At 35.9% G+C, this 6439-nt stretch overlaps 1 protein-coding gene across 4 annotated transcripts in view; it reads left to right on the top strand.

Annotated features, from left to right (window-relative positions):
• Positions 1-3760: 3760 nt before the first annotated feature.
• gdpd4a (glycerophosphodiester phosphodiesterase domain containing 4a) overlaps positions 3761-6439 on the top strand; it is a 77775-nt gene continuing 75096 nt past the window's right edge. For all 4 annotated transcript variants that reach the window (XM_073930165.1, XM_073930168.1, XM_073930172.1 and 1 more), the window contains exon 1: positions 3761-4001. The gene's annotated coding sequence lies outside the window, so the exon portion shown is untranslated. The remainder of the gene's footprint in view (positions 4002-6439) is intronic.

Raw genomic sequence — 6439 nt, 5'->3', positions numbered from 1 at the left:
GCATCAAAAATAAATACAATGTAATTGCTGTGTTTAATGTATTGTAGGACACTACTGAGGTGGGATACAGGTCAGGTTAGTGACGGGTTTGTTGGCATGGGTAGGTTTAAGTTGGGTTAAGGTGTAAGGGATGGTCAACAGTGTAATTATAAATGTAATTAGAGAAATTAAGTACAGGTGTAATTACATGCAGGTATTTAATCAATCATAAGTGCAATCTAAAAACATGTATTTACACAATTAGTATTGTAACAAATGATTAATGTCAATGTAAGTACTTGGGATGCTTCGATCAGGATTTTTGCAGCCGATACTGAGTACCGATTCCTTGTCATGGTGATCGGCCGATACCAAGTACTGATTCTGATTCTTCAAGCTTTATATAACTTTGCCATTGCATAAGCATAATTAACTTTTACGTATGAGATCTCGCCTCACCAACAATAATAAATTAAGGATGTTGCATACATGTAATGGTCAAAAGCATCTTTACAAAAAGAAAATAGATAAAAATGGTAAGAAAATGACTAATAATTCAATTTGGAAACATTGCTCATGTGTTGTAGCGCTGCTGATGCATAACCCAGATGCATCTTCCTCTGCTTGTAAACTTGTAATCAAACACTTGAGATTGGTTCATGAGATCGGCCAGATCAACGAGTACCGATCGAGCCATGAAATGTGATTATCGGCTGATACCGATCTTCAGGCGGTCGATCGGAGCACCCCTAGTAAGTACATATTAGATAATGACACTTAACCTAATTTTTTACTTATTTACAAAAAGTCTGTTATTCTATAGATAAGTGGAAATACTATTATAGTCTTCCAACTTAGCAATATCATATTTAAATCAATGTGTTATTTGGTGTTTCTTTGTAATTAGGCCTATTTTATTGGTGAATTGTGCTAATTCTTGTAGATCTTACAGCATGTTTTTCCAGTCCATTGTGCGATTAATTGTGTTCCTCTGCAGCACTGCGGGTCATCAAGAGCTAAGGAGGCTCTGCAAGGTTTTTTTTTTATCACCTGTCAAGTAGAAACAGCAGAGTTTTTCCTTATGTGCGCTTATGTAAGGAGTGACTTCAACACCCCCCGTTGTTTCTTTCTCCTTTCCCTCAGTGCAATAATTTCCGCGGTACTGCTGAGGCAGCATTTAATGGGCTGGAAATCTGCCAGTGCCACACAACACCGACAAGACAAAGGATTCCAGTGAGTTACAGCAGATGCAGGGGTGAGAAAGCTTCTTAAAGCGACAGTTCACTCAAAAATGAAAACTCTTCACCCTTAAGCAATTGGTTTTTAAAGACTTTCTTCCTTCAGACGCACATGGTCGGAGTAGCTTTAAATTTGATCCGGGCTCTTTTGGGCTGTATGGTGTTGGATATAGTGGTCTTTTTTTTAAGCTTCCAAAAGTGCATACATTTTTCGAAAAACTAACCCATGCACCATCAGGAGTAACACAAACCTCCCTTTTTAAATTAGCTATTAAATGGCATCACATTTTTTTACTTATTTTTTACTAATTTTCAAAACTGCAGTTATTCTAGCAGCTCAAATCACTGTGTTGTTGTAAACAGAGATGACAAGACTATGCATTTATTTACAAAACACACACACACACAGTTTCCAGAGCAAATGTGAACATTCAGGTTGTGTGGAGTGAAGCAATTATTTTTGGAAATCACATGCTGCAAATATTCCTGCAAATTAATCATGGATAATGAAGAAAACAAAGGCAATCACACCGCTGAATTAACCAAAGTTAATCTCTAATCTTTCTTTATTAAGCAACCAAATGCACCCAAGAAGCCTCTGGGATTATTAGATTCAATATTAATATATTTCCCACAGTCAATTAAAGAGATTTATTACTAACGTCACTCAGACATTCAGGTTTAGATTTGAATACATCAGTGTAAATGCCTTTGAGTGAAAGAATACGTAAACTTCATAACGCATTATTTTTAGGACTATAAAATACATTGCAATGGGCATCATAATGAAATACATGACCCAGTCTGAATTGTGGGTATTTAAGCCTTTTCCATTCATTTTTGTGTATGGGTGTTTCCCAGTACTGGGTTGCAGCTGGAAGTGCAAAAAAACATACACTGGAATAGTTGGCGGTTCACTCTGCTGTGGGGACCTCTGATAGATCAGAGCCTAAGCCGAAGGAAAATTAATGAATGAGAAGTTCACAGAAAAATCCAGCCTGATCTCACGAGTAAACATATTTTACGGTTTGCAAGGTTAGTGTCGAACTCGTATGAGTTGAGTCGTACGAAAATGTCAGATTTTAAAAAGGAGGCGTGGCACCCAACCCCACCCCTTACCTCAACCGTCATTGGGTGATGAGCAAATCGTACTAAATTATACGAATTAGATTGTACAATATCATACGAATTAGCCACTAAATCAAAAAGTTACGAAATGCCGTGAGATTGCGTTGGAAATATCACAGTAACTAAATTTACACACAGTTTACTGTTGTTGTACGCTAAACATTTTTTTACCTTTTGTTGACGCAGTTCCTAGAGAAACGAATATTAAATGAGAAGCAATGAGAAACGCTACATGTTTCTATTTCTGCTGCAAGCTAATTGAATGTAGTAAAGTAGGCATTTCATTCAGAAAGATGGGGGTCTTTCAAAGCTCTTTGGGGACGCCCATTACCTCAGACAGATGTAATCTGTGAATTTGACTGAAAACAAACACAAAGTGCATTTTCTGAACTCAATTTTAAATTGCAATAACATTTTTTGTCCTAATGACATGCACAGATGAATTATTCACCACATAACGAGCAATGTGACAGAACAAAAATCAATACGGTTAGTTTTGATTTCATGTGTACGGAAGCATGAAATATAAATCACCCAAATTTCCAAACTTAATGACAAACAAAAGATGTTATTCTGAAAAGAAACTGATATTTATTAATTTTTTTAGCATACACAAACATAGCAAGACAGGTTAGCTTTCGAACAGGTTGAAAAAAAACCCCCAAAAAACAGGTTGCTAGATAGATTAAATTTCATTAAATACACATACAAACATATTTGACATGTACAAAACAAGCATAACTAGATATAATTTGTGTTATTATTTAAAACCATCTCATTAAAGTTTTTAAAAAAATAATAGATGGTTATTTTAAGATAAGAATTATCCCCAAACATTTTAAAATCACCCACATTTCAGCATCAAGCATGAACATGAATACCAATGGGTAATTAAAGTCTGCATGAACTGTAAGCTGCAACCTTTTTTTTTCGTATTAGGACGCAGTTCCTAGAAAAACAGAATAATAAATGATAAAACAGTGGGCGTGGCTTGTTTTTTCTACTGAGAGCTGATTGGATGTAGTAAATTAGGCATTTCATTCAGAATGATGAGGAAAAGGGATTAGGGAGAGTTATTACAACCTAACAGATTCCTCCTCCTCAACCTTTCTCTTTGTTGTCATAGTGACTGACAGTTGGAGGGGCGTGGTTAAGTATGTTAGCCACACCCATTACCTTAGACAGATGTAATCTGACAATTTAACTTAAAACAAACACAAAGTGCAGATTTCAATTAAAGATTACAAGGACATTTTCTTAATGACATGCACAGATTAATTGTTCACCACAAAACTAGCAATGTGAGCGAACAAAATCAATACGGTTGGTTTTGATTTCACATGTACTTTAACAGCAATATGTCTTGTTTTTTTCCTTCCAGAGAGACGTGTATGCGCTGCGATGCTGAATTACATAAGAGTGATGGATACCCTTGAGCTCCTGGAGTCCCTGCATCAGCAGCGCTGCAGTCAGGCAGTCGCGACACTGCGGTAATGTGAAACCCTTCAGCACGGGCTCTCGGCTCACACACCAGTGACGATGCATGTGTCTACATCCGTCAGAGAACGCGTGTTGTGGTGCTGATGCTATGTGCATGCACAGATCCCCTCACTGCAGCAGAGACTGCCTACACAACAGCAGACAACACACACACAGGTGAGATTCCAGCTTATTTTACATCATAACTGCTGGATATGAATGATGCATGTGTTTAATTGCAAAACTACTACTTTAACGTGTGGCTGATTGACTATGGACACAAAATAGAAAATCTGCAATGTGAAGAGACGGTAGAATTGAGTTATCCCTGGTATTTGTATTGACTTTCTCTGAATTGTATAGTGATATGTTCCCTGCCTGATAAATATTCATACATTAATTTTCTTTTTGGCATAGTCCCTTTATTAATCAGGGGTTGCCACAGCGGAATGAACCGCCAACTTATTCAGCATATGTTTTTGCAGCAGATGTCCTTCCAGCTGCAACCCATCTGTGGGGAATGCCTGATAAATATGTAATACGTATACGTAAACAACAGCACAATTATGCACACACAAACACAGACACACAGGTGAGATTTCAGCTTATTTTACATTATAACTGATGGACATGAATGATGCATGTTATTAATTACAAAAATACTATTTTAACAAGCAGTGGATGGACTTCAACGTGCACAATTGGAAAATCTACAATGTGAAGAGACTGTAGGATTGAGTTATCCCTGCTTTTTTGTATTTACTTTCTCTGAATTTTTAGTATAGTGATATGTTCCCTGCTTGATAAATATGTAATAGGTGAAAATAAATATGTAAACAACAGCAGACAACACACACGGCTGAGTTTTTCATCTTATTTTACATCATAACTGCTGGATATGAATGATGCATGTTATTAATTACAAAACTACTATTTTAACGAGCAGTGGATGGACTTTAATGTGCATAAATGGAAAATATACGATGTTAAGAGACTGCACGATTAAGTTATCTCTTGTTTTTACTTTCTCCAATTTTTTAGTATAGTGATATGCTGCCTGCCTGATAAATATGTAATACGTAAAAATAAATATGTAAACAACAGCAGACAACACACACACACACACAGGCGAGATTTCAGCTTATTTTACATCATTACTGCTGGATATGAATGATGCATGTGTTTAATTGCAAAACTACTACTTTAACGTGTGGCTGATTGACTTTATGGACACAAAATAAAAAATCTGCAATGTTAAGAGACGGTAGGATTGAGTTATCCCTGGTATTTGTATTTACTTTCTCTGAATTTTATAGTGATATGTTCCCTGCCTGATAAATATTCATACATTAAATTTCTTTTTGGCATAGTCCCTTTATTAATCTGGGGTTGCCACAGCGGAATGAACCGCCAACTTATTCAGCATATGTTTTTGCAGCAGATGCCCTTCCAGCTGCAACCCATCTGTGGGGAATGCCTGATAAATATGTAATACGTATACGTAAACAACAGCACAATTATGCACACACACACACAGACACACAGGTGAGATTTCAGCTTATTTTACATTATAACTGATGGACATGAATGATGCATGCTATTAATTACAAAAATACTATTTTGACGAGCAGTGGATGGACTTCAACGTGCACAATTGGAAAATCTACAATGTGAAGAGACTGTAGGATTGAGTTATCCCTGCTTTTTTGTATTTACTTTCTCTGAATTTTTAGTATAGTGATATGTTCCCTGCTTGATAAATATGTAATAGGTGAAAATAAATATGTAAACAACAGCAGACAACACACACGGCTGAGTTTTTCATCTTATTTTACATCATAACTGCTGGATATGAATGATGCACGTTAATAATTACAAAACAACTATTTTAACGAGCAGTGGATGGACTTTAATGTGCATAAATGGAACATCTACAATGTTAAGAGACTGCAGGATTATCTCTTGTATTTACTTTCTCCAATTTTTTAGCATAGTGATATGCTGCCTGCCTGATAAATATGTAATACGTAAAAATAAATATGTAAACAACAGCAGACTACACACACACACAGGTGAGATTTCAGCATGTTTTACATCATAACTGCTGGATATGAATGATGCATATTTGCTGGCATTCATTGCAAAGCTGCTTTAACACGCACAAACAGATAGATCTACTTTTATGGGCACAAATGGAAAATCTACAATGTTTGGAGACTACAGGATTGAGTTATCCCTGATTTTTGTATTTGCTTTCTCAAATTTTTTAGTACAGTGATATGTTGCCTGCTTGATAAATACGTAATACAGAAATATAAATATATAAACAACAGCAGACAACAAATGCGCGTAAAGAAACAGGTGAGATTTTTAGCATATTTTAGATCATGCGTGTTTGCTGGCATTAATTAAAAAAAAAAAATACTAATACTACTAATACTTCCCTTCTTAGACTTTACAGACCTGAAACTTGCCTATAGCACTTATTCATTGTTGCTCTTAGTTGTGTAAATTGCTTCCTTGTCCTCATTTGTAAGTCGCTTTGGATAAAAGTGTCTGCTAAATGACTAAATGTAAATGTAAATTAATTACAAATCTGCTTTAACATGCAGTAG

The sequence above is a fragment of the Danio rerio genome, chromosome 18 (assembly GCF_049306965.1).
Source record: "Danio rerio strain Tuebingen ecotype United States chromosome 18, GRCz12tu, whole genome shotgun sequence".
NCBI lineage: Eukaryota > Metazoa > Chordata > Actinopteri > Cypriniformes > Danionidae > Danio > Danio rerio.
Note: the sequence above shows the minus strand (reverse complement) of the source record. Positions and strands in the feature narration are given on the sequence as shown.